At 51.6% G+C, this 15,151-nt stretch overlaps 2 long non-coding RNA genes and 1 pseudogene across 3 annotated transcripts in view; 1 reads left to right on the top strand and 2 right to left on the bottom strand.

Moving 5' to 3' along the window:
* The window catches only part of LOC108304933, a 944-nt pseudogene extending 647 nt beyond the window's left edge, over positions 1–297 (top strand). The window contains exon 2 of the transcript XR_005200423.1: positions 10–297. The product of XR_005200423.1 is annotated as a prohibitin-like (transcript). The remainder of the gene's footprint in view (positions 1–9) is intronic.
* Positions 298–3,723: 3,426 nt separating this feature from the next.
* LOC108304971 lies at positions 3,724–5,525 on the bottom strand. The gene is made up of 2 exons (XR_001825491.2): positions 4,477–5,525; positions 3,724–4,103 (listed from the first exon to the last, which is right to left on the bottom strand). It is a non-coding gene; the product is annotated as an uncharacterized LOC108304971 (long non-coding RNA).
* A 5,575-nt stretch (positions 5,526–11,100) lies between these two features.
* LOC108304970 lies at positions 11,101–12,977 on the bottom strand. Its single transcript, XR_001825490.2, has 3 exons — positions 12,573–12,977; positions 11,349–11,440; positions 11,101–11,121 (listed from the first exon to the last, which is right to left on the bottom strand). It is a non-coding gene; the product is annotated as an uncharacterized LOC108304970 (long non-coding RNA).
* Between the last annotated feature and the right edge of the window lie 2,174 nt (positions 12,978–15,151).

The following is a 15,151-nucleotide window of genomic DNA, read 5'->3' as shown; positions in this document are numbered from 1 at the left end:
TTCGGGAAGGAGTTCACAGAAGCGGTGGAAGCCAAGCAGGTGGCTCAGCAGGAAGCAGAGAGGGCCGGATTCGTGGTGGAAAAGGCTGAGCAGCAGAAAAAGGCGGCAATCATTTCTGCTGAGGGCGACTCCAAGGCAGCTGAGCTGATTGCCAACTCACTGGCCACCGCAGGGGACGGCCTGATCGAGCTGCGCAAGCTGGAAGCCGCGGAGGACATCGCGTACCAGCTGTCACGCTCTCGGAACATCACCTACCTGCCGGCGGGGCAGTCCGTGCTCCTCCAGCTGCCCCAGTGAGGGCCCACCCTACCTGCACCTCCACGGGCCAACTGGGCCACAGCCCCAGTGATTCTTGACACCGCCTTCCTTCTGCCCCCACCCCAGAAATCACTGTGAAATTTCATGATTGGCTTAAAGTGAAGGAAATAAAGGTAAAATCACTTCAAAAAAAAAAAAAGTATTCCGTGGCTTCCAGGGTCACAGAGTGGAGCCTTCCCCAGAGTCAGGAGCCTGCGTCCAGGGTCACTGCCCCCGCAGAGCTCAGAGCCCAGACCTCCCTGCCCACTCTCTTTGGGAGTGATGGCTCAGCAAAGACAAAAAGGCAGCGACCCACCGTGGACCAAAGCCCCGGAGCCAGGGCCTGTCCCCTGACAGTGGTCCTGCTATAGCAGGTCCCCCACGAGGTAGGATAAGACACCTCTGTGTAAAACACACGCCCACACACTCCCGCGATGTCGGGGCAAAAACAATCTGTCCGCTCTTCCTGAAGTGCTGATTGGTGATACTATATTCAAAGGCCTTTAAAAAGCGAATCCTCGGTGATGTTACAATTGGTCCCCTGGGAATACCCCTGGGAATTATCCGAGATACACCACGAAGACGTTCATAGCAGCAGGTTTGTAAATCACCTCAACAGCCAACCATCAAGAGTGAGGTAAAGAAGTTACATATGGGATCATCCAAACAATGGATTCTTCTGCAGCCATTAAAGTGTGACCTAGAAACATTGATGAGGAGGTGAGTTGTTTGCTGCATGTTAGTGAAAGTGCAGAGCGTAAAACGTGACGTTCGACCACAATGATTTTAAGTATGTGTTAGGAACAGACAAGAAAGGCTGAACGAAGATACGCCTAGATGTCAGCTGTGTTTCTCTGAGTTGGGGTTCTATCTGTTGTGTCCTCAGGGGTGCTTTCCCATGTTTGCAAATTTGCTGACGATGAATATGTATCACTCATGTTTGCAAAGGGAGTCAGTTGTGTGTGTGTGTCTCAATGGCACAGAAATAAAACCGCAAGTTAAAGATTCACAGTGACTCAGTGCTTCCACAAAGCAAGTTTCTCTCTCCCAGCTTGGAAATTATGATGGAAAATGCCAGATGTGTGAAGCCTGGCTTGAGCCCTGTTTGTCCAGAGCTGGGCTCCCCAGAAGGGCCATCCCCAACCACCTGGGCAGGGTCATCCAGGAGGAGCTGGTTATGTGTGCAGGCCTTGTTCCATGCAAGATGCTTGGGACCAGAATCTCAGAAATATCTTTCCTTTTCCCCCCCAGAAATGTCTTTGTGTGTTTGTCATGAAATATACATACCAAAATTTGTCTTTTCAGCGCATTAAGTACATTCACATTGCTGGGCAACCATCACCCTGGTCCGTCTCCACACCTTCCTCATTCCAAACTGAAACTCCATAGCTATTACATAATAACCCGGGGCCAGGCATGGTGGCTCACACCTGTAATCCCAGCACTTTGGGAGGCTGAGGTGGGCGGATCACGAGGTCAGGAGATTGAGATCATCCTGGCCAACATGGTAAAACCCTGTCTCTGCTAAAAATATAAAAAATTAGCTGGGCGTGGTGGTGCACACTTGTAGTCCTAGGTACTCAGGAGGCTGAGGCAGGAGAATCCCTTGAACCTGGGAGGCAGAGGTTGCGGTAAGCCAAGATCAAACCACTGCACTCCAGCCTGGGCGGCAGAGTGAAACTCTGTTTCAAAAAAATATGTAATAATAATAGTAATAACAACTCAGTCTCAGCTCTACCTAGTGCCCTGTAAGCACTGGTTTACTTTCTAACTCGATGAATTTCACTACTCGAGGGACTTCGGACAGGTGGACGCATACACTATGTGCCTTTTCGTGTCTGGCTGACTTCACTCAGCACCATGTTTCCAAGGTTCATCCCCGTCTTAACATATGTCAGAACTTCATTCCTTTTGAAAGCTGAATAGTACTCCATTGCACATCTATATAAGCTGCCTTTTCCTTCCCATCCATCTACCCGTGGACATTGGGGCTGTTTCCACCTTCTGTGCATCATGCATAACTCTGCTGCTTTTTGTAGCAAAAGTGTGCAAATATTTGTTAGCGTTCCTGTCGTCAATTCTGGGGGGTCTATAGTTAGGAGTGGAATTGCTGGGTCCTGTAGTAGCTCTGTGTCTGCATTTCTGAGGAACCCTCATACGGTTTTCCACAGCAGCTGCACCATTTTACATTCCCACTAGCAATGCTAACATTCCCACCAAGAAGGCTAGTTTTTACATTTTTTATAAAGACGAATTCTCACTCTGTTGCCCAGGCTGGTCTCCAGCTTGTTTTTGTTTGTTTGTTTTGAGATGGATTCTCACTCTGTGGACAGGCTGGAGTGCAGTGGCAGGGTCTTGGCTTACCGCAACCTCTGACTCCCTGGTTCAAGCCATTCCCCTGCCTCAGCTTCCCGAGTAGCTGGGACTTGCCTCAAACTCCTGAGTAACTGGGATTACAGGCATGCGCAACCACGCCCAACTAAGTTTTGTATTTTTAGCAGAGACAGGATTTCGCCATGTTGACCAGGATGTTGAAATCCCATTTCAACATAGTAAAATCCCGTCTCTACTAAAAATACTAAACATTTTTGTATTTTTAGTGGAATCGGGATTTCACCATGTTGGCCAGAATGACATCGTGGTCCACCTACCTTGGCCTCCCAAAGCGCTGCGAGTACAGGCATGAGCCACTGTGCCCGGGATTTTTTTTTTTTTTTTTTTTTTTTGAGACAGAGTTTTGCTCTTGTTTTCCAGGCTGGAGTGCAATGGCTCAATCTCGCCTCACTGCAACCTCTGCCTCCCGGGTTTAAGCCATTCTCCTGCCATAGCCTCCCAAGTAGTTGGGATTACAGGTGACCGCCACCATGCCCGGCTAATTTTTGTTTCACCGTGTTGGCCAGGCTGGTCTCAAACTCCTAACTTCAGGTGATCCACCTGCCTCTTCCTTGGTCTTGAGCTCTTGAGCTCAATCAATTCCCCTGCCTTGGCTTCCTAAAAGTGTTGGAACAACAGGGGTGAACCACCACGCCCAGCCAGGAGTTCTTTATATATTCTGCAAATGAGAGATCTTTTTTGTATATAGAGTACTCGAGTTTAAACCAATTGTTAAAATACTGATTGATTACTTTTTAAATTTGGAAAACATAAAGATAAAAAGGGACATACAAGAAGCATTCGTGTTTATATGCTTTGACTCAGCATTTCCACATCTAGGAACTAGACATGCATAAAGATTTAGCTGAAAGAATGCTTATCATAAAAGAAAGAAGGAAGAGATGGAATTGGAAACAACATCAATATCCAATAATCTCATATGGGTTAAATAAAATACAGCCCCACTGTGTATGATCACAAACACTGTGGATGAACAGTAAATGATGTGTGACATTTAGAATATAGCCATGGTTAAAAAGACAAAGTTGTAAAGTAGTATTTACAGCATAATCCATTATTTGTCTGAACAAATGCATAATTGTGTAAAAGGAAAGAAAGAACGTCAACTGTTAACAATGGTGATCTCGTGTGAGGGAATCTCAGGCTACTTTTTTTCTTTGTAATTTTTTCCAATTTTCCAAATTCCATGCAGTAAACGTGTGGTCTTGCAATTAGAAAAAAAAAAAAAATGTTATTTTTAAAGGTAGCCGCAAGCGTGTATACAAGGTTATCCTGATTACGTAAAAATCCGTATAGTTAGATAAAAAGATACTCCAGACCAGTATTTTGCTTGATGACTCGGAAAGGCTTCTCCTTTTCTTACTTTGTACTCGCCTAGGTTTTACAAATTTTCCACTGTCTGGTTGTTTTATCTGGTTTAGGGAGGGGAGAACGAACAGCAAAAGTTGTTTAATTTTAAAGCGGAGACCTAATTTGCGCGAAAGCTCGGAATCGGCCCCACCGCCCGCCACGCAGGCCCCGCCCAGGCCCAGGCCCCGCCCCCGCCCAGCCAGGCCCCGCCCCACAGCCACCGCCCTCCGAGTCTTCCCCTGAGCTTCCTGAGAGGGCCAAACAGAGGCCCCGCCTAGGCCCCGCCCACTCGACTGCGACGGAACGTCCGCACAGCCCTCGTCCTAGGACCTGAGACGGCCACCCAGAGGCCCCGCCCCCTGATGTAGAGACCCGGCCCCCAGACTTTGCCCCGCCTCCTCAGCTGCGGCGCTACGTCCGCACGGCCCGTCGCACTCTCGCTTGGGCTTCCGGAACGGGCCGCGCAGAGGCCCCGCCCCCCGGCCGCCTCAGGCCCCGCCCTTTTGGCTACGGCGCTGCGTCCGCGCCGCGCGTCGCGTCCTCGTTCCGGCTTCCGGGGCGGGACGGAAGAGCGGGGGTGGGGGCCCGGCCAGTCCAAGGCGCCGCGGCTTCCGCCCGGGAGGGGCGCTGGTGCCAGACGAGGTCGAGCGCGCTTCCTGCGATGGTTTTTTGCTGTCCCCGCCCGCCCCCAGGTGCGCGGGACGCAGAGGCAGGACAGCCGGGAGGCGGAGATGAAAGGGGCCGGTGGCGGGGCCCCGGGGGCGCGCGTGCCAGGCCCTGCGGCAGCCCCCGAGGGGCCAGAGGTGCGGAGCCTATGCACTGGGCCGGGGGCCAGCCTGCCTGTCGGCCTGCGCGGAACGCACCGCCCGGGCAGAAAAGTGACATCAGAACCCTAGGCTCCGTTGTCAACCAGGGTTACTGATGTCACGACTCTGCACTGGGAGGAAGGTGTGGCCCAGTGAGGCGTCCTCCGGTCCTAGTCAGGGTCTGCCCTGGGTGGGAGGGATTGCGGGACCCCTCTCCGCTGGCTGTGACAGCCTAAGCTGATGAGCTGTTTCTAGCCAGAACGCCCCTTCGGTGAAGACTGAAGCCCCGACATGCATGGCAATGGCAGCTGCCGTGTATTGGAAAGCACGAGCCAGGCCATCCTGGACTTAACACGTAAACGTGTTATCTCAGTACTCCTGGCAGCTGTATCAACGTGCTGGTCTCACATGCCACCCCCTTTCAGAGGTGAGGGACCGAGGTCAGAGACGCAGCTTGCCGGAGGCCCTGGAGGGCAAGGGGGCACAGCCTAGATTTGGACCTAGATCCCCGATTCTCAGTCTCAGCAGTTAGCCTGTGTGCTGACCCGGCATCCTGTGATAAGAATTTCCCTTCATAGGTGTAGCTGGCTGCCAGCTCTGTTGATTACCTTAGCTCACTGCTGCCTCATCTCCAGCCGGAAGATCCGCGTACCCAGAGCTAAGCCCCTCTCCCAACTCTCAAGCTGCTCAGCATCCCTGAGCTTGACCCAAGTTGCCTGAAGATCCCCACCTACCTGTTACCCCAGATCTCCGAATACTGGCTGCCTCCCTTTGCTTGAGATGGGAAAGGATGCCCTCTGCCCAGCATCTGAAGAAAGGGCATGAAGTAGGTGAGCCCTGGATGGCCCATGTGTGGCACCAAGCCTGCCGGGCCTGTGGTGCCAAGGCTACAAGGGCATGGCAGCACACCCCCAGTGTGCCCACACACAGTGGCAAGCCAGCCCCCAGGACACAGGCTGCCTCTCCCATCTGTACCCCATCCGTCCTGGCAATGCGGAGGGGCAGTCTGGCTTTTTCCTTGGCTTTCGAGGTTAGTATATGCTGGATGTTGGCAGCAGACAGGACACCCCACCACAATGAGCCACAGCAATCCAGACTTTCTAGCCTCCAAGTGTAGCTCAGAGCGGAAGCTCCACATTTGATTTTTTTTTTTTTTGGCTCCATATTAAAGAACAAAGCATAGGAACTGGACAGGCCCCTCTGTAAACAGAAAACACATGTTTTCTGAGAGAATGGGCCCTTCCTTTCCTTGTTTCATCTCCCATGGACAGAGGCCTCCTTAGGCCCGCTGACTTCAAGACCAGGGAGGCTGTGGACCAAGGGTTGAGCGGAGCTGATTCTTCTTTGCCCAACTCGGGCTGACACTCACCTTCTTGAAAGGGGGCAAGGACAAGTGTTAGGGGTCTGCTCAGCAGTGGGGTGTGGTCTGAGGAGGGAGGCTCCTCAGGGACCTGAACAGGAAGTGGGGGCCCTGGACCATTTGTCTCTTCCGAGCACACAAGAATTGTTTAGGGTTCTACCGGAGCTGAGATGAACATGTGTTCTTGGAGCCTGCTAGCCACAACTGGGAAGACACCTCTAACTCAGAAGAGAAGCCTGATGTCTGCAAAGAACGGGCATTCTGGGACTGAGTACCCACTGCTGTGTGGCCTTGGGCAAGTTTCTTAACCTCTCTGGGCCTCATGTTTCTCGTCTGTAAAAGTGGGATAACAATAGTTGTTTAGGATTAAATGAGATCATGGGAATAGCCCCAACAGACATATAATTAGAAGCTAATTAATAAGTGAGCAAAATCAAACATTGTCTCAGTTTCAATGCTGAGCTATTGCAGAGTGGCCCAAGAATCGCCTACAGACACGTAGGATCCCTGTACTCCAAGGAGCACCTCCTTTCCCCTGGCCTTCTGTTGGGCACAGCCACTCACAGGCTGGCTGTGACACCTCTTTGGAAGCAGCCATTTTGGGGACAGATCATTCCTTTGATTCCTCCCAGCAGCCTGAACTTTGTCCTGTAGGGGAGATTTGATTTTGGGAAATAATCAGACATCCTTTAAAACAAGTCTGTTGAATGGATGCTCAGAAGCCAAGCCAGGGCCTCGTGTCCAGGGCCAGCTTGTGCCACGACTGTAAAGTCAGTAGCCACGGACTCATGCTCCGAAGGCAGTATAGAGCCACCAATGGATCATTGCCACTGGTGTTGGTGTGTGTGTGTGTATGTGTCTGAAAACAGAGATATTCACACACACCCATGAGCTCGGTGGAGGGACCAAACCAAAGCCTGCGCAGTTAACACGAGGCTGCCTTTCATCTCTCAGCCCACAACTTGATTTTCATGGAAATATCTCTGCGTGGGAAAATTACAAGCATTTCTGATCCAGGCAAGTGTGAGTACGGCGCCATGCTCTCCTGGCATACTGGGGTTTAGAGTGGGTCCCCCAGCCCGTTCCTCACCAGCTGTGTGGCCACTGGCCCCTTTCTTCATCCCCTAGCCCTTGGTTTCCCCATCTCAGGTCCTCCACGGAGGAAACACACAGGCCATGCCCACATGCGTGGGCATTTACAGCATGTGCTGGTGACATTGCTCATTAAAACACTGTAAAAATTAATTGGCATTCGCAAAGTTCTAGTCACAATAGCAAACATTTTTTTAAATCAGAAACAGGCCAGGCACAGTAGCTCATGCCTGTAATCCCAGCACTTGGGAGGCCAAGGTGAATCACTTGAGCCTGGGAGACAGAGGTTGCAGTTAGCCAAGATTGTGCCACTGGACTCCAGCTTGGGCGACAGTGAGACCGTGCCTCAAAAAAAAAAAAAAAAAAAAAAATAAAATAACCAAAAAAAAAAAAAAAAAAAAAAAAAAAAAAAAAAAAAAAAAAAAAATAAAAAAAAAAAAAAAAAAAAAAAATTCAATTATCCGTCAGTAGATAAATAGGTAAATATCAATAGGCATATGATAAAATATTACAATGCAGTAAAAAGGAATGAGCTCTTAATAGACTCAACAAGGTAGACACATGTCAGGATCCCAAGCAAGAGTTCATACTCCATGAGTTTTAATGTTTTTTTCAAATAAATTAAAAGTGATCTACAGTGAGTCAGGTTAGTGGCTGCCAGGGAGTCCAGAGGCTGCCTGCAACGGCCCTAGGGAACCTTGTGGTGATCGCTGTTTTCTTTCTTGATCGTGGCGGTTATACGTATCACTCGTGCATACATTTGTCAAAACTCATTGAACGGTAGGGGTGAAAGGGATTTTGCTGCATGGAACTTTTACCTCAATAAGGCTGGTTTCAAAAATTAACTGGTATTTATATTTTATTTTTCAAATATTGTAGAGAATAATAATGACATAAAATGCTCACAAATTATTCAACACAAAGTGTAAAATAACGTACAGTATGATATGATTATATAGATGTATATATGTTTGCATTTATAACTTACGGGCCATTCACATAGGTATGAACACAACTATGCAGGCGCACATACACACATACAGGTTGGAAAATATCGCAGGACTTCCACCAAATGCGCTCAGTAATTACCTCATGGGAAATTGGTTTCTTTTAATTTTTTTAATTCTAAATACGTTTATCCTCTTAGTAGTTTTTTTTTTTTTTTTTTTACTTTTCTGTAATGAACACTTTTTTTTGTTTAGAAGAGGAGTCTTTTTTGCTTGCTATATTCTTATTAATTTTATTGTTAATTGACTAATAATTGTATATACTTATGAGGTTATGTTATATACATAACACTTTTTATAAACAAAAACAAACATATCTCTTTATTTTCAGCTGTAGCAGGCCACAGACATGGGGCTGGGCTCCAGGGTAGGGTGTTGCGGACATCCCCGTTCCCACAAAAGGCAACCGCCTGGCAAGGCTGGAGCAGATGGAGAGGGAGTGAGGGGGTGCGGCTCGCTCCCCAAGTTCTTTGGCTCAGCTTCAGTGCTGGGTCATTCTTAGGGACTGCTATGCCCACTGGGCACTGCAGAACTTCTGGTGCTCATGGCGAAGGGCAGCCGGGAGGAGCCCTGTACCCGGGCCAGACCTTCCAGTTTGGAGTACTGGGACCCAGTGGCCCCATGCACCTTTCCTGAAGCTTCTGGGCCCCAAGTGGTTGAATGCAGTGTGGGCTGGGGAGTCACGGACCGTGCCTCCTGCATGCGTCCTCCATTCCAGGTTCCTGTGTGTTCCGTGGGCCCATCCACCTGTCTGGGCTTGGCTAGGCTGTGACCTTCTCTGAGGACAGGGCCCTGCCTGCATTTGGAGCTGCTGGGACCTCAGTGTCACCCCCCACTCTCGCCAGCTGGCCTCACAAAGGTGCCCAGGAGGAGACCTGATTGCTGGCTCCTTTCCCCTCCCTGGCTGAGCAGATTCTACGACAGCCTGTGGAAGTTAAAATAAGAGCCTAAAACTGTCAAAAAAAAAATTTTTTTAAACCAAGTCACAAATGGGAAAGCTGAGGCAGCAGCAGGTTAAGGACACTTTGTGATGTAGTGTTCTCTCCCAGTGCCTTCGTACCGTAAACATCACAGTCCACGGTCCCTGCACACAGGCAGCCACAGAGACTGGGTTTAGACTTGCTGGTGAAGGCTGTGTTGGAAGTATGGCGAGTACAGAACTATTCCACCACATGAGGGGTCATTAGCTCTGCTCAGTTCTGTGAGGCCTCACTAGTGTTTCCATTTAAAAATAAGTCCAGGTAAAAGAAAAAGTTTTTAAAATGTAACAGTTGTGTATCTGTTTCTCTAATTGTAAAGAAATACACTGTCATGTGCTGGGCTGGAGGCTCTGGAGCAGCAGGCCTAGGAGGGAATGTTTTCTTTCCTTTTTTTTTTTTTTTTTTTTTTTTGAATTCTTTAAACTTTTTTTAACAGTGTGTATTGTTTCTATAATGGGAAGAAGTAAAATATACGTACATTGAAAGTAATCAAACTGTACCTGAGCCTACATGTCAAATGATAAATGTGACAATCAAGAGCACTATTTATTGAATTCTTGGTTTGTACCACATGTCCAGCTAGGCGCTTCCGCTGGTTCCTCAGAACACCCTGCAGGTGGGAGCCAGCACCAGGGTCCCTGAGGCAGCACACAGCATCCCCGCGCAGAGCCAGGGAAGGACAGGGATTGTACTGTGCTCATAACGACTTCCTGCCTTGGTTTTTAAGACAAGGTCTTTCACTGTGACCTCAACCTCCCAAGCTTGAGCAATCCTCCCACCTCAGCGTCTGGAGGAGCTGGGAGTTCCAGGTGTACACCACCGTGCCTGGCTAATTTTTGTATCTTTTGCAGAGACAAGCTTTCACTGTGTTGACCAGGCTGGTCTGGAATTCCTGGGCTCAAGCAATCCACCAGCCTCGGCCTCCCAAAGTGCTGGGATTACAGGTGTGAGCCACAATGCCAGGTCCCTGGCTCTTAAAGGTGAACATTTTCCCTGAATACAATGATCTTCAGTTAAAATATCTGTATCTTATTTACGTAGATTCTGAAATTATTTCTGTAAACAGAATGTGGTGAAAGAAATGATAAAATCATAGATTTTTACCTTTTTACCTATGACACAGTTGGCCAACAGCCAAAGTCAGGATCAGTGATGTAACTCGGCACCTGGAACAAAATGAAAATGTGGGTTCCCTTGATCAAGAATGACTAAGAATTTTAAGATCAGGGACGGCCAAGCATTGAGTGTGGGGCCCTTCTGCACACGGGGCCCTCTGCCATTGGGTAGGCCACGTGCCCACAAAGCCCTGGTATGATAGAACTAGGTTGACAGCTTCCTTTGGGACATACTCTAATCACCAGTGACCACTAGTCAGAAAAGAAATGAGCTCAGCCTTCAGGAAGATGAGCCATTCCCAGTGCATTTTCCAATTCTAAAAACAGTGGTCGCAGCTCAGGAATGGAGTTCCCAGTGAGGACGCAGTGGGAGACAGTCAGGCTTCCCTTCCCAGGAAAGAGCCAGGGCCTGCATAGAAGCTTTCATTAAGAACCAGGAGGCTGCAGATTCTCTTGAAATGTCAGCACGTTGGGAGGCTGAGGCAGGAGAATCGCTTGAACCCGGGAGGTGAAGGTTGCAATGAGCCAAGATCGCACCACTGCCCTCAGCTAGGCAACAGAGCGAGACTCTGTCTCAAAAAAAAAAAAAATGAACAAGAAAAAGAAATGTCCACACGTGGCCCACACCCTGATGGAGCTTCAGTCACACTGCCGTGGAGCGGGCAAGGCTGACCCTCGGCCTTGGGGAGATTTCATGACCACTGATGCCAAGGCTTGTTACTGTGAAAATACCGTAAGAAACTTCAGTTACAACTGCTATGTACCCACAAACATTTTGAAAAAGATTTAGTATGAAAACGTAAAGTTATCTCACTAATCTTTATCTTGATCATATTGAACTGATCATATTTTGGATATATTGGTTTAAATAAAATATATTATTAAAAATTTTTCCCCTCACCCCCTTCTAAAATTTTTTTTAAAAGAAAAGGAAAGCGTCATCCCACTGCCTGTGGAAAAGGATCTTGGGGTTCTTCGGCAGGTAAATTTCCCCTGGTCCCCTGTGGATGCTGGAAATGAACCTTCTGCTGACAATCATCTGCAGCTCCTAAAACAAGGGCTCCCACTATTCCAGCCAGCACCCCACCAGCCCACCTCCACCATCTCTATGTCCTCATCCCCACGTCAGGCTCTGGAAGGTCCCGGGGCGGGGCGGGGGGGGGGGGCAGTACCCTCAGGGGCTCTTGGGGCTGAGGCCTCTTCCATGAATCACATGTGGAAGCCCAGGACCAACCTCAGAGAGGATCACGTCTGAGAAGTTTGAGGGGAGAATATCCACTTAAGAGAGAGCTTCTCCACCCCTTCGGGGCACCACACACATTTGTGGGACAAAAGACAAACATTCTTCCCACCCCAGTCCCCAAGCAGGCTCCCATAGCCCATTGTTCATTTTTCTTTAAAAAAGAAGAAAAAAAATCCCCATTCTCCTCAGCCTGCAATGGCGCTCTGGAGGATCTGGGCTGGTCTCGAGTGTCTTCTCCATAAACACCTCTGGTGAGGAAGGGCGGACAAACGGAGGCCTCGGGCCCAGCTGGCAGCCGGAAGCTCTGTGCCTCCCAGCACCTGCAGGGCCCTTGCAGTCTCAACGGATGATGCTTGGCCACTTTTGCAGATTCCTAGACCTGGGGGCCACTCAGTTGCCTCCCCCAGCCCAGGTGTGTCCTCAGAACCCTGGCCTGGGAGGGTTTGAAGCCAGGGAGGGAGAAGAGGGTAGAAAACAGTGGTGCCAGGGAGCTGGGCTGTGGGAGCCGGGTGAGGCCAGCGAATCATCCCCGAAGGTGGAGAACTAGCTGCGGGCTGAAGGCAGGGTAGGTCTGGGCCCAGGACCCAGCATGGAACCCCTTCTCCTGGAGCACGAGGGGGTCACAAGAGTCCCTCCTCTCTGGGGATCATGGGTGACCGACCGCCGGATGCTTCGGGAGGAGACAAAGACGGCGTGTTCCTCCAAGCCCCTGCCTGCTACTCCCTCACTGGGGACATGGGCTGCGTGCCAACAGCCTTTTAGGAAGCATCTCGTGCCTACCCTCGCCACCCTGCAAAAAAACCTTTCTCCTAAACACTTGGCAGTGGGCTTAAAACACTCAGGTGCCGAGGACTCGCGCAGAGATGAGCCCAGCGCGCTGGCTGGCGGAAGCCCCAGCAGGACTGGGGCGTGGGACCTGCTTGTTTACCTCTCAAGAAAAAAACACAACGAAAAAAGCGCCTGGGTAGAATTGGAAGTTCTGGGGCTCTCTGCGCCGCGGCCTCCGCGCGGCTCCCTTCCTCCCCTCCCCGGCCTGATTTTCCTCCTTCTTTCCCTCTTTGTTGCCAACCTCAGAGCCGCGGCTGAAACCCAGCCCAGAGTCCGCGGAGCCCGGAAACTTCCAGCTCCGCCACTGTGCAGAAAGTTGGGGGGCGCGGCCGGGGTGACAGCAGCGCCTCGGGGGCGGCCACAGCGGCCACCCAGGACCTCGGCCTCCCGCGCCTCCCGCTGCCCCGGCCGCACCCGGGGACCTCGGGCAGCCCGCGGGCCGGACGTGAACTTGACCCAGCGCTGCGCCCGCCTGGACCGCGCTCGGCGCTCTCGGGACGATCTGGTAAGGCTGCCCCTCCCGCCCTCGCCCGGCGGCGCTGGGGTCCGGGTCGGGGTCCGAGCTCGACCACGAGGGCGTGCCCCGGGGTGGCGGGCGCCAGGGCGCCTCGGCCACTGCACCGGAGCGCACGGCTGAGCCCGCGGCCCGGTCTGGCGAAGTCAGTCAGCCCCCGGCCTCCCAAACAAAGACTCGGAAAGTTCGGAAGGGACTCTTTCCCGACATTTTCCCTCCCCTCGGGCTCAGGGCTGAGGCCATCAGGGCTCTTAAAAGGGAAAGGAGAGCTCTCTGGTTTTCTCCTGGGCTTTGCTCCCCACCTTTGGCTGGAGAGAAGGAGGAGGGGCCTTGGATGACCCTCTGAGGCCAGGCTGCCCAGGGGCAGCACAGGAGGTGAGGACCTGTGGGATGAGGGACCCCCTACAGCACAGGGAGGCTGGCCCCTGGCCGCTGCAATGCTCGCTTCTTGGGGCTCAAGTGGAAGCTGCTCCTGATCCCCCCCAGGCACCATCCTGAGTGGCTTCCCATGGTTGTCCTGGGTGACTCTCCTGAGCAAGACCCCCTTGCCACTAATTGCCCTGTCGGCTCTGCTTGGGGCAGCCACAGTGCCAAGTGAGGCTGGCCGGTGCTGGGGCACAGGACAGCCATGGACAGGACCCAGGGAGGAGGAGAAGCTGGAACCCTGCAGGGCCTGTGCCTTGGGGAGCAGGTGGGGGACCCTCTGCCTCCCCCATTCCTGCCTGCAACAGGCTGGGCCCACACCTCCAGCCAGCTTCTCTGTATGCCCCTCTCTCTGCCTGAGACAAGGCCTCTGTCCCTGTGAGTGGTCTGATCCGGGCACTCACGGGGTAGAAACCTACCCTACCCATGGGCGGTGGCAAAGCCCTGGGAACTCCCAGAGGTGTCCTGGGCCTGGGCCTCCACAAGCCTCCCAGTTTGATCAGGTGCTCCCAACCACAGCAGGGACCTCGTGTCAGGTCTTGATCCCAGCGGTGGCCAGGTCCCCAGCATTCAAGAGACCATTGCTAACTTGCCTCCATCCCCGGGGAGCACCCAAGCCGAGAAGGCTGGGCGGCCAGAGTCTGAGGGGTCACCCCATCATGTCCCTGGACTCTACGGCAGGGCTGTCACAGGGCAGCCTCCAGGCATGATTTGGGGCACAGAGGGAGTCTGCAGTGATGGCAGGGGAAGAAGCCCAGAGTGCCCAGTGGGTCTAGCCTGTTGCTGCCATGAGGGTAAGGGCTGGGACCGTCAGAGCTTCTGACTTCAGAAGAAATCCACATTTGTACATGAAATGTCCAAAATTTGAACACATTACAGGACAGAGGAAACACTCTCAGGCTGAACCCAACCAATGCCCCCCCAAACCCCGAGGTTGCAACCCCTGTGTACACATGAACTGGCTAGTGTTCAAAGGAAGGCAGATTTCTTAGTGACCCTGGCCCCAGCCCAAGATTTGAGCAGGAGGCCCTGTGGATCTGGGGAGCAGGGAGGGAAGAGAGTTTGTATGTCATGAACCCAGCACCACAGGGAAGGTCAGCCTCCACAGGCATGAGCTGTCCAGGTAACTAACACTTGGTTGAGCCCATCTGAAGTTAAATATCTCCCTAAAATGAGGAACCTGACCTGCCCCATCCCCAAACCCTCTGGGGGAGTTTCTATGCCCATTCATTCGGGGAATAATAAAGGAAAGACAGGATGCAGAAAGTGAACCTGAACTTGAACTTTCATGTCCCAGGTGATAAAGCGCAGGACACCGACAGCCTGGGCTTCTAGGGCAGTTCTGCACTGAGGCAGGCCTGCCTTCACCTGCCAGCTACCTCATTCTAGCTGGGTAGCCTCACATCTCTGGGTCTCAGTTTCCTCACTCATAAAAGGGGCTTAATAAGACTTCTGCTGGCCAGGCATGATGGCTCATGCCTATAATCCCAGCACTTTGGGAGGCTGAGGTGGACAGATCACGAGGCCAGAAGTTCGAGACCAGCCTGGCCAACATGGTGAAACCCCGCCTCTACTAAAAATACAAAAATCAACCAGGTGTGGTGGCGCACACCTGTAGTCCCAGCTACTCAGGAAGCTGAGGCATAAGAATTGCTTGAACCTGGGAGGCAGAGGTTGCAGTGAGCTGACATCACGCCATTGCACTCCAGCCTGGGTGACAGAGCAAGACTACGTCTCAAAAA

This window comes from Cebus imitator, unplaced genomic scaffold, assembly GCF_001604975.1.
Source record: "Cebus imitator isolate Cc_AM_T3 unplaced genomic scaffold, Cebus_imitator-1.0 Scaffold59, whole genome shotgun sequence".
Taxonomy (NCBI): Eukaryota; Metazoa; Chordata; class Mammalia; order Primates; family Cebidae; genus Cebus; species Cebus imitator.
This window is presented reverse-complemented; position numbering and strand designations above follow the sequence as displayed.